Here is a 13,096-nt window from a genome sequence, read left to right as displayed (position 1 = left end):
AACCTTTTACCAATTTTAGAGTTTGGTAGATTTTAGCTATTTTAGGACAAGTCAAGCAATCATCATACAATTCAAGCAAGCATGCAAAGAGTGTATAGGCAGCAGAAATTAAAGCATGCAACTTGTAAGAAAGTAAAGAGAAGGGTTTGGAGGATTCAAACGCAATTGGAGACACGGATGTTTTTGGCGTGGTTCCGATAGGTGGTGCTATCGTACATCCACGTTGATGGAGACTTCAACCCACGAAGGGTAACGGCTGCGCGAGTCCACGGAGGGCTCCACCCACGAAGGGTCCACGAAGAAGCAACCTTGTATATCCCACCATGGCCGTCGCCCACGAAGGACTTGCCTCACTAGCGGTAGATCTTCACGAAGTAGGTGATCTCCTTGCCCTTACAAACTCCTTGGTTCAACTCCACAATCTTGTCGGAGGCTCCCAAGTGACACCTAGCCAATCTAGGAGACACCACTCTCCAAGAAGTAACAAATGGTGCGTTGATGATGAACTCCTTGCTCTTGTGCTTCAAATGATACTCTCCCCAACACTCAACTCTCTCTTATAGGTTTTGGATCTTGTGGAAAGAAGATTTGAGTGGAAAGCAACTTGGGGAAGGCTAGAGATCAAGATTCATATGGTAGGAATGGAATATCTTGGCCTCAACACATGAGTAGGTGGTTCTCTTTCAGAAATGGTAAGTTGGAAGTGTAGGTTCGTTCTGATGGCTCTCTCCACGAATGAAGAGGAGGTGGAGGGGTATATATAGCCTCCACACAAAATCTAACTGTTACACACAATTTACCAAACTCGGTGGGACCGAATCGTTGAACTCGGTCGGACCGATTTAGTAAACCCAGTGACCGTTAGTGATTTTCGGTGGGACTGACATGCATCTCGGTGTGACTGATTCGGTTAGGGTTAGGGCATAACGTAATATTAGTGAGACCGATTACACAAACTCGGTGAGACCGATTTGGTAATAAGCTTTCCAGAGAGTTGGTCAGGTAAACTCGGTGGGACCGATTTGCTCTTTTCGGTGGGACCGAAATGTTACAAAAAGGAAACAAAGAATTTACATTGCAATCTCGGTGGGACCGATCGCTCACTTCAGTTAGACCGAAACGTTACGAAGGGAAACAAAGAGATTACAATCCCATCTCGGTGAGACCGAGATCCCTATCGGTAGGACCGATTTGCTTAGGGTTTGTGGCAGTGGCTATGACTTTTGGAATCGGTGGCGCCGGATTGGAAGAATTGGTGTGACCGATTTTGGCTTTAGGTTTAGGTCATTTGTGGATGTGGGAAAGTAGTTGAGGGTTTTGGAGCATATCACTAAGCACTTGAAGCAAGAGGCTCATTAAGCAACACCTCATCCCTTCTTGATAGTATTGGCTTTTCCTATAGACTCAATGTGATCTTGGATCACTAAAATATAAAATGAAGAGTCTTGAGCCTTTGAGCTTGAGCCAATACTTTGTCCTTAGTATTTTGAGGGATCCACTTTCATCATCCATGCCATGCCATTCATTGAGCTTTCCTGAAATAATAGTCTTGGAATAGCATTAGCTCAATGAGCTATATGTTGTTATGAATTACCAAAACCACCTAGGGATAGTTGCACTTTCAATCTCCCCCTTTTTGGTAATTGATGACAACGTATAGATCAAAGCTTCGACAAATGATAATAAAATTTAAATAACATCGTCGCTTTGAGAAGTATGTGATAAGAAAGAGCTCCCCCTAAATTTGTGCATAGTTTTAGATTTGCTTTGGACTGCAAATGCACAATGAATTATGCTCATGGGTTACTCTTCCATGTCACATACATCTTGGTGGAGCGCTCAAAATAATAAACAATGAATACATGCACTCATCACCAAGCATAGTGAGTGATCACATAAGATAGATAGGATAATATCAAGCATGCATAAGTGTAGCTTATGATCAAACACATGATCATCAATGTCTCACAAGCATAATATCTCAACCAAAAGCAAACAAAGAATGAAAAACCACCAAATAAAGCAAGAGAGAACAAAAGCAACACTCTCTCTCGAAGCCTATGATCTATACATTTTTCTCCCCCTTTGGCAACAAGTTACCAAAAAGTTCATAGAAAATGCATTGTGCTAGATCGACTCTCAGGCTTGATCTTCTGGTGGTGGTGTAGAGATGGCTCCTTGGATGAAGGCTTCAGTTGAAGTGGATGGAGCTGGAGGAGTTGGTGCTGGAGCTGGTTGCACTGGAACTGTAGGGGCAGTGGCTGGTGCTGAAGTTGTTGCTCTAGTGTCTGTCACTGGCACTGCAACTGACCTCTAGGCTCTGGGCACTCTGGCAAACACATTGGTGGTAGTCTTGCCCTTCCTCTCCTGCATGTCATCCTACAGCTGCTCCACAACTGACTGAATCTCAGTTACCTTGACATCTAGATCATAGAATTTTTGTTCCATGATTCTTTCCAGGCTCTCCTGGTTTTGAGTTAGGGTGGCCAACCCCTTCTCAATCCTTAGAGATGATGCTATCAAGTAACCAAGCTGCTCCTGCTTGTTTTTCAAGAAATACTCAGATGCCTCCTCTTGAGTTGGCATCTTGGCAGCCTTCTCCTTCCTTGCCTTCTCCTTCTTCTCCTGAGCTTGAACTGATTGTGGATCATCTTCATTCATGACAACCTCATTGTCCTCAAAGTCTGGATAAAGTGGAAAGTGTTCCTTATCCAACTGATATTTTCCTGTGCCCATCTTTGAGTTTATCAATTCTTGAATCTGAGGTGCATATCCACACCTCCTCTTCTGATCTGCTCTGGCTGTCACTTTGATCAGACATACTGCAAAAGTTGACTGCTGACCCTGTGAAGAGTTATAGATGAGATAGAAAAGATGAGCATCACAAAATGCAGAGGTTTTTGCAAAAGAATGACTCAAAAGTTCAGTCTTAGTTTTCCACAGAAAGCATTTCGGATCCACCGATTTTCAAACTCGGTGATACCGAAGCAGTTTTGGAACCTAAACTGATGATCTCGGTTGGACCGGGTTTCAGTTCGGTGGTACTGAGACTGCTAGGGTTTCACAGAATCCTCAAACCGGTTGCACCGATTAGTAATTCTCGGTCAGACCGAGAGTCACTAGTGCAATGGCATAAGCCAAATCGGTGAGACCGATTTTTTCAACTCGGTGGGCCCGAGATGGTTTCGGCGGAAACCTAAACCTAAAAATTTGAATCACGTCTAATCTATGAACTACTTTGGCTGGATAGAAGAGTTTCAATCATGGCAAGAATCAATATGAAAACAATGTGCCAGGAATCAGACGTGGATAGCACAAAGATTAGGTCCATACCCTAACTTGGCGGTGGACTTGCTACGGCGGCAACGGTGGGGACGAAATCTATTGATGGAGGTGGAGACCAGCGACAGGAGGCTGCTAGCGATGAGGAGACGATCCGGAGACCACGATGGCAGAGCGAGCTATTCCGCGGGCGAAGGGTTTGGAGAAATTTCCAAAATTTTTCCCGTGGCTATATATATAGCGCGAACCTGTCGGTGTGACCGAGTGGAACAACTCGGTGGCATCGAGATGCATAACTGTGTTCAGTTACAACAAATCGGTGAGACCGAAAAGTTCAAGTCGGTTGCACCGAGATTGAAAACTCAGATCAACTTGATGATCTCGGTAGGACCAAAATGGAAGGATCGGTCAGACCGAGAATCACTAAGAGGTTTTGGAAGTTTAAGTCTATGACGAATCAGGGACTCCGAGTGCTCCTCACACAGAGTGGTTCGAATCTGACTTGATCAAATTTTGTGATGTAGCATGAATAGAGTTTGAGACGAGAAAAGCATAGATAGCTAAAGAAGGTTCTTAGGCATTCTTGTCCATCCACTTGGCACAAAGAAAAGAATCCAAACAAACAAAACAACAAGTGGATGTCCTTGAATGAGTAAAATATGCACCAACATGCTCACACAATAAGATGGCAATTGAAATATGTGGCAAAGCATGCACAACCAATTTTAGCATCTATCAAGCAATTGGCGATGACTGGGTCATCTATATATGAGTATATTGACTTAGGAGTCAAATGAGAACATTTGATCATAGGTCATACTCATCGTTTAAGCTCAAGTGGGGTTACCACTTTTACACAATGCATTAATGTGTTCACACCATTAGAGTTGCTTTGACTCAATTCTTAGAGTTAAGCTCCCCCTAGATGTGAGATCCCCCCTTAGAGGGATGAACTAACCTTGGGTTTTGTCGATGATGACTTCATGTAGGTGTTGAAGATGTAGATGCTCAATGTTGATGTAGATCATTTGGAGCAATCCTTTGGAGTGAGTTGCACTTTCAACTTGCCTACATGGGTTAGTCCCACAAGGAACAAACAAGAATATCCATAGACATAGAGTGATGCACACACAAGATGATGTCCATGAAAACATTAGGTTACCTTGTCCCTTGCCTTACCAACATGAGGGTTTGTGACTCCTGGAACTAGTGCAAGATGTGAAAGTTGATTGCACTTGTTCTTGCCAAAATGATATGAGTGAAGAATGTTGGCGGAGTCACCCTCAAGAACTCTCTAGTTCTTCTTCTTCGGAATCCACATCATCTTGACGGGAATCCTTGGAGTTGTAGTTGTACTTGATGAAGTAGAACTTGACGTAGGCTTGGGGACCCAACTGAACGATGCTTTAGGTGCTTCTTCAAATGCATCAATCTCTTCTTGAAGCTTGTCCTTGCCTTTGTTCTTGTGGTCCTGTGGTGGAAGATCATCTTGAGCTTGTGTCCCCTTGAAGGAAGTAGGATCATACTTCTCTTGTTGAGGAACAAACTTTGTCTTGGGGTATTGATCTTCTTCCCACTCAACTCCATTGGCGTTGAACTTTCATTCAAAACCAACACCTTGATTCTTCCGGTGCCTTCCTTGCTTGCGTACAATTTCCTCGAACTTCTTACTCCCGGCAAGGCTCTTGTAAACACCTTTCTCTATAATTCCCTTCAATAAACTATTTTCTTGCTCAAGTGTAACTTGGCTAAGAGAATCATTAGTGGAATCAAGAGAACTACTAGAAGCAACAACATTGGATTTGACATTATTATTGTTACTACTAGAGGAAGTATCTTTCTTGTACTTGTTACTAGACTTGACTTGAGGCATGTAAGTAGATAAGAGTAAACGCTTGGCAATGTAAGAAGAACTTTTCTTGCGAGATCATCATTGATTGCCTTTAAGAACTCATGCTCTTTCTCAAGATTGAGCTTTTCAAAGCGTAACTTCTCATGAGCCCTTAAAAGTTCTCGATGATCTTCGAAGATAGTTTCATGAGCCAACTTAAGAGTGTTTAGTTCTTTAGTTAGAAGCTCAATTTTCTCCTTATCATTGTCATTCGTTTGATTAGCATGATTAATTGACGTTTCATCATAGTATTCATCACTAGAGTTGTCAACAAGTAAATCATCATCCACAAGCAAGTCATGTTCATCACTATTAAAATCAACATACTCGGGATGTGTTACCTTTGGAACTTTGGCCATGAAGCATCTTCCAACACCTTCATTTGGTGAGTCAAATATGTCGTAGGAGTTGGTTGACACAAGTGCTAGACCGGAAACACCTTCATCTTGAGTATATTCGGAGTCGGAGTGATAGCTTCTCTCAGAGTGATTGTTGGAGTCGGAGCCGGAAACCCATTCACCAACATGAGCTTGATGTCTTCGTTTTGTGTAGCTCCTTGATGACTTGTCCTTTCTTTCCGAATCCTTACTTCTCCGTGAGGGTCTTCGTTCATAACGATCATCTCTACTCCTCCTCTCTCTTGGTGGTGATTCTTCTATTTTTCTCCTTCTTCTTGGAGAATCTTCTCTTCTTTTGTAGGGTGCCGTACACTCATTGGAGTAGTGTCCGGGTCTCCCACAATTGCAGCAATTGCACTCTCGACTAGAAGATCTCTTGTCATTGTAAGACCTTAACTTGGAGCTTCTTTCTTTGCTTCTACTTTTGTAGAATTTGTTGAAGTTCTTCACCACTAAGCTCAATTCTTCATTGAAGGTTGGTTTCTCACTTGATGATGTGGGGGCTTCACTTGAGGCTTGGTAAGCACCACTTGACTTGTTGTGAAGTTCCTCCTTATCCTTGAGTGACATCTCATGAGCAACAATCCTTCCAATGACTTCCGTTGGCTTGCGATCTTTGTAGTTTGGCATCATTTGGATCAATGTGCACACGGTATCATACTTTCCATCCAATGCTCTTACGATTTTCTTGATGATGAATTTGTCGGTCATATCTTCACTCCCTAAGCCGGCAATCTCATTTGTGATAAAAGCAAGCCTAGAGTACATTTCAGCGACACCTTCACCATCCTTCATTTTGAACTTGTCAAGCTGACTTTGGAGCACATCCAACTTGGATTCCTTGACGGACTCGGTACCTTCATGCATATCAATCAAAGTATCCCAAATTTCCTTTGCATTCTCAAGACGGCTGATTTTGTTGAATTCTTCTGGGCACAATCTGTTGAAGATGATGTCACATGCTTGAGCGTTGTATTGCAACATCTTCAATTCTTCCGCATTAGCTTCATGGTTCGGTTCTCTCCCATCGAAGAATTCACCTTGCAAGCCAATACAAATAATTGCCCAAACGGCGGGGTTATGTCCAAGAATATGCATTTTCATCTTATGCTTCCAACTAGCAAAATTAGTACCATCAAAGTAAGGACCTCTACGGTGATAATTTCCCTTGCTAGACGCCATACTCTCCTAGGTTGTGAAACCAAGGCTATGACCACCAAAAGCTATGGAAATCAAAGCAAATGGAGACCAAACCTCTGATACCACTTGTAGGACCTTGAAGTATGTCTAGAGGGGGGTGATTAGACTAATTGACCAATAAAAACTTAACCTTTTCCCAATTTTAGAGTTTGGTAGATTTTAGCTATTTTAGGACAAGTCAAGCAATCATCATACAATTCAAGCAAGCATGCAAAGAGTGTATAGGCAGCGGAAATTAAAGCATGAAACTTGCAAGAAAGTAAAGGGAAGGGTTTGGAGGATTCAAACACAATTGGAGACACAGATGTTTTTGGCGTGGTTCCGATAGGTGGTGCTATCGTACATCCACGTTGATGGAGACTTCAACCCACGAAGGGTAACGGCTGTGCGAGTCCACGGAGGGCTCCACCCACGAAGGGTCCACGAAGAAGCAACCTTGTCTATTCCACCATGGCCGTCGCCCACGAAGGACTTGCCTCACTAGCAGTAGATCTTCACGAAGTAGGCGATCTCCTTGCCCTTACAAACTCCTTGGTTCAACTCCACAATCTTGTCGGAGGCTCCCAAGTGACACCTAGCCAATCTAGGAGACACCACTCTCCAAGAAGTAACAAATGGTGCATTGATGATGAACTCCTTGCTCTTGTGCTTCAAATGATAGTCTCCCCAACACTCAACTCTCTCTCATAGGTTTTGGATCTGGTGGAAAGAAGATTTGAGTGGAAAGCAACTTGGGGAAGGCTAGAGATCAAGATTCATATGGTAGGAATGGAATATCTTGGCCTCAACACATGAGTAGGTGGTTCTCTTTCAGAAATGGTAAGTTGGAAGTGTAGGTTCGTTCTGATGGCTCTCTCCACGAATGAAGAGGAGGTGGAGGGGTATATATAGCCTCCACACAAAATCTAACCGTTACACACAATTTACCAAACTCGGTGGGACCGAATCGTTAAACTCAGTCGGACCGATTTAGTAAACCTAGTGACCATTAGTGATTTTCGGTGGGACTGACATGCATCTCGGTGAGACCGATTCGGTTAGGGTTAGGGCATAACGTAATCTCAGCGAGACCAATTACACAAACTCGGTGAGACCGATTTGGTAATAAGCTTTCCAGAGAGTTGGTCAGGTAAACTTGGTGGGACCGATTTGCTCTTTTCGGTGAGACCGAAATGTTACAAAAAGGAAACAGAGAGTTTACATTGCAATCTCAGTGGGACCGATCGCACACTTCGGTTAGACCGAAATGTTACGAAGGGAAACAGAGAGATTACAATCCCATCTCGGTGAGACCGAGATCCCAATCGGTAGGACCGATTTGCTTAGGGTTTGTGGCAGTGGCTATGACTTTTGGAATCGGTGGCGCCGGATTGGAAGAATCGGTGTGACCGATTTTGGCTTTAGGTTTAGGTCATTTGTGGATGTGGGAAAGTAGTTGAGGGCTTTGGAGCATATCACTAAGCACATGAAGCAAGAGGCTCATTAAGCAACACCTCATCCCTTCTTGATAGTATTGGCGTTTCCTATAGACTCAATGTGATCTTGGATCACTAAAATATAAAATGAAGAGTCTTGAGCCTTTGAGCTTGAGCCAATCCTTTGTCCTTAGTATTTTGAGGGATCCACTTTCATCATCCATGCCATGCCATTCATTGAGCTTTCCTGAAATAATAGTCTTGGAATAGCATTAGCTAAATGAGCTATATGTTGTTATGAATTACCAAAACCACATAGGGATAGTTGCACTTTCAACCTGGCATGTCTTCAGGGGACCATGCGAAGATGTCTCGATTCTCACGGAGGAAATCGACGAGCTCGCCTTCCTATTTGCTGTCAAGGTTTGCACCTATGACAGCGTACCTCTCTGGGTGCTCCGGGTCCAAGGGTATCTTCTTTGTTTCTTTGTCCGGCTTGAACGATCCTTCAGCTTCCGACTCCTTGGGGTCGGGTGACATCTCGGGCTGCTTGCCGACCATCGCCACAACCCGATCAAGAAGCCGCTTCTCAGCCGCGATCACCAAGGACTCGGCCAGCCGACTGCTTTCGGCCGCGCAAGCGGACGACTTTCTGTAGTCGCCGGCTATGGTTAGAATCCCCTTGGAACTCGACATCTTCATCTTGAGGTAGGCGTAGTGGGGGACCACCATGAATTTGGCCAAAGCAGGTCGGCCAAGCAATGCATGGTACGGGCTTTCAAGTTCCACCACTTCAAACCTAACTGGCTCTCGGCAGAAATGATCTTTGTCCCCAAAGAGGACGTCTATCAGGATCTTGCCGATTGGCAAGCAGGAAAGGCCAGGAACAATGCTGTGGAACACTGTCCGGCTGGTCTGAAGCTGTCTTTGCTTGATTCCTAACTTCTCCACGGTATCCTTGTACAGGATGTTGATACTGCTGCCTCTATCTATCAGCACTCGCGAGAAATGAGCGGCCCGCCTATTCGTGGCCAGTGTGGCGCCTAAGACCAGGGCGTAGGAGCCTGGACTCGGCATCACCTCTAGGTGATCAGCTCTGCTCCAACTGAGAGGGTTCTCCAACCAGTGCATGAACTCTGGAGTGCTTGACGCGACCGCGTTCACCTCTTGCTGATGGAGCCGCCTGCTGCGTCGATCGTCAGCCACACTGGTGAACACCACATAGGCTCCATGCTCTTCTGGGTACTTGTCTTGTATTGCACCGACTGGCCTGACAGCCGGCTGCTGGAGCGGCGGTGGAGGCGGCGGCCCAGCAGGCAGGGGAGGTAGGAGGCCGTCTCCCTTGGCGATTCTGGTGAGCCAGTGGCATTTCCGGGTGGTGTGGTTTGACGGCTTCGCGCCGCTGTGGAACTTGCAGGGGCCATCTAGGGTCTGCTCGTAGGAGAAGGCCGGCAACCAGTTGGACTTGCCGCCTTTCTGCCACTTGGCCGAAGGCTGATCCTTCGGCTTTTGGTCTTCGACTACCGCAACTTGCTGGCTGCTGGAAGCCATCTGTGGGGCTTTGCGCTTGTGGTTGTTCTACTGTTGTCGCCGACTGGCGTCCCCAGCCGGAGTTCGGGGAGCCTGAGGGGCGACTTTGCCAGTCGCGTAACTTGAATTTCCGCCTTCATGGAGGAGTCAGCCGTGGCGTATTTGTCTGCTATGATCAGCAGCTCGTCGAGGGTCTCTGGCTCGTCGCAGAGGAGCTTGTGCTTGAGGAGGGTGCCTTCTCTGCACCCGACAGTGAAGTACTCGATAGCCTGCACCTCGTGCACACCCTCGCAGGAGTTCCGAAGCTCGGCCCAGCGCGTGAGGTTGCGAGTCGACTCGTTGGGGCCTTGCACGCACAAGGAGAGTTGGCGAGGCTTGGGAGGCCGCTTGTATGTGCTCGTGAAGTTGCGGACGAAGGCTTCGGTGAAGTCGACCCAGCTGTTGATGCTGCGGGGCTTCAGGCTGTTCAACCATGTCCGGGCCGTGCCCTGGAGCATGAGTGGAACGTACTTTACGGCAACACGCTTGTTGCCGTTTGCTATGTTGACGGCCGTGGAGTAGTCAACTAGCCAGTCTTCCGGCTTCATGGAGCCAGTGTACTTGGGCGTATCTCGGGGGAGCGTGAACCCTTTGGGAAATGGCTCGTCTTGGATGCGAGGTCCAAAACAGGGAGGACCCAACTCGTCTTCTTCTTCCAGCGCCAGGGATCGGTGGAGTCGGTCGATCCGGTGGCGGGCGTCATTTTCTCCGACTCCCTCTCGGCGGCCAAGGCGGTCGCCGAGAGTCAGATGCTCAATGGGTGGTGGGGAGACTCGCCTTTCTTTGCGAGGAGTGGGAGGCAGATAGTCGTCCCGCTGTTCTACTGCTTTGGGGCGGCCGTCTTGGTCGCGCTCGATGGTGATACGAGTCCGACTGTGGCTGACAGCCGGATCCTTGTCTTTCCTTCTGCGGATACCGCCGGTTGGTGTCCGAGACGTCGTGCCTTGATCTCAACGGGGAGGCAAGTCGTCGTTTTGTCGTTGCGGCGCCTCCGTGCGGCAGCCGGCCTCGTTTTGCATGGCAGCCGCGTCAAGGAGTTGCTGAACTCGCTCCGTCATCAAGCGGCGCTCTTCGCCTTCGAAGTTGTCGAGCTCGTCCGCCGCCGTGTGGCGTACACAGGGCGATTGGCCCCGAACAGGTTGGTGATGGCCGCGCCACGCTGCCAGACCACGCCTAGGCGGCTAGGCCCAGTTGGAGCCGGCGAGCCGTCCACAGCGTGATCCATCTCGCGCTGGTAGGCTTCTGACAAGCGTCTCATGCTTGCCAGCTTCTTCGCGCCTTCGACGAGCTGCTGGCGGCGTGCCTCCAGTGTCTCGGCATCGGTGTCTCCCGGAATGGGCGCGGTCAGGTCTTGTAGAGCCGCGTCGAGTGGATCACGAGCTTCCTCGCCGGAATGCTCGCCGTGATCGAGGACGAGGACCTCCATGACGGTGCTTCCACCGCTCTCCGCGCAAGGGAGCGGCTCGTCATAGATCACCACGTTGGTGGGGAACGCGTCGAGCGAAGCGGTGTCGGAGTCGACCAGCATTGGGTCAGTGGAGCCTATGGACTCCAGGTCCACGGCGGGCTCGCCGGCGACGTGGAGTTGGTCAAAGAGGCCCGTGAGGAGGCTCTCGGGGTCGCTCGTGCGTGCGTCAGATGCAGGCTCGTCGGAGAGGCGAACCTCGCCGATAAGTTCAGCGAGGCAGCTGGCCGTGCAGGCGATCTCAGCGCCGTGCAGCGCGTCGGCGCAGACTCCGTCTGGCATGCCGGGCTGGCTGTGCTCGCCAGGGAGGAATAGGGTTCCCGTCCAGAGCAGGTCTCCGGACGATGGTGCACCTCACCCCACCTTGGGTGCCAAATGTCGGGGGTTGGGTGCGACATATGCCAAAGGATGGCTTATCATGGTGGGAGCGAGTAGAACGTCGCCGGTGCCCGGAAGTGGGATGAGGCGAAGACATGCACGCCGGCGGATCTTACCCTACTTCAGGGCTCTCCGAGGAGATAACACCCCTACTGCTGCTCTGCAGGGTCTCCGCATTGTCACTATGGCAAGGTGAATACAAGGTTGCTCCTAGAGCTGTTTTCTGGAGGTAGGAGAGGGCAAGGCTAGCTCCTTCCTTCCTATATGATCGGTTCTAATGCTAAAGAAGCTATCCCCCTTGCATGGGTGCCCCGGGGGGCTTATATAGGCCTGCCACTAGGGATACAATGGTAATCCGGCTGGGTGCGGGTCCCAGCCGTCTGTCTCTCAGGCCGCTGTCTTCTCCGCCGACTGCTGGGGCCCACCCACTGGTGGGCCCCGCCGACAGGCCTGGTACTATAGCCGTGCTTCCAATGACGCGGGCTCGGTCATGGGGTCGTGGTAACAGTGCCGCCATCTGGCGGACGATCACTGTCGCCATTCCCCATCTTGTCTGGTTAATGGCGTGCGGGGCCCGTGGGAGGGGCCGGCCGACTCCAGGGGGCCGACTCCCACGGGTCCGTCTTTGTGGCGCTCTCGCCATCTTCTGTACCCTAGCTGACAGGTGGGTCCCGCCGTCTCTGGGACGTACAGGCAAGCCGTCATGGGCACAGTGCGCCGCCCACGGGGGCTGAGGTCAGGGCGGGCATGGTAATAGTGCCGCGCCACGATGGAGATCTCTAGCGATACGGTGCACTATAGCCATGCTAGCCCTTCGTAAGCGAGGCAGGGGTGGTTCAAGTCGCGGGCCGACTCCCATAGTCGTCTTATCTCGAAGTCGCCAGCCAAGAGTCGGCTCATCTCGAAGTCGTTAGCCAAGAGTCGGCTTAACTCGTAGTCGTCCTTGGGACTCGGCCGTGAGGGGCAGTTGCCGCTGACTCCCAGGAGGCGGCTCTTCATCTTGGGTCTTGAGAGGTGCAATCTGCCCCAATGTTTCGAAAGGTTCTGGGGCTCGGGTCAGCCTACCCGTGGCCCATTACTCCGACACTCATCTTGTCCAGCATCAAGCCCCGACTAGTCGAGCCTCTAGAGCGTTCGGCCGGCTGCTGGCTCGATGAGCTGTCGCCGTCCTCTGGAGCCTGCGCACAACTCCGAACAAGTCGACCGGCTTCACGCCCTTCTTCCTCGTCTACAGTGCCGAAGCCGTCATCCCGACGGACATAGAGTTCGACTCCCTGCGAGTCACCATGTACACCGAGGCGGATGCCAAGGAGGCGCGAGAAGACGGCGTCAACCTGCTGGAGGAGGGCCGACTGTTGGCACTCAGCCGGTCCGCCATCTACCAGCAGAGTCTGCACTGATACTACAACCACAAGGTGAAGCCAAGATCTTTCCAAGAGGGAGACCTTGTGCTCCGGATAATCCAGCGAACAGCCGGCCAACACAAGCTCTCGGCGCC

Source organism: Triticum dicoccoides, chromosome 6B (assembly GCF_002162155.2).
Source record: "Triticum dicoccoides isolate Atlit2015 ecotype Zavitan chromosome 6B, WEW_v2.0, whole genome shotgun sequence".
In the NCBI taxonomy this organism is placed as follows: Eukaryota; Viridiplantae; Streptophyta; class Magnoliopsida; order Poales; family Poaceae; genus Triticum; species Triticum dicoccoides.
Note: the sequence above shows the minus strand (reverse complement) of the source record.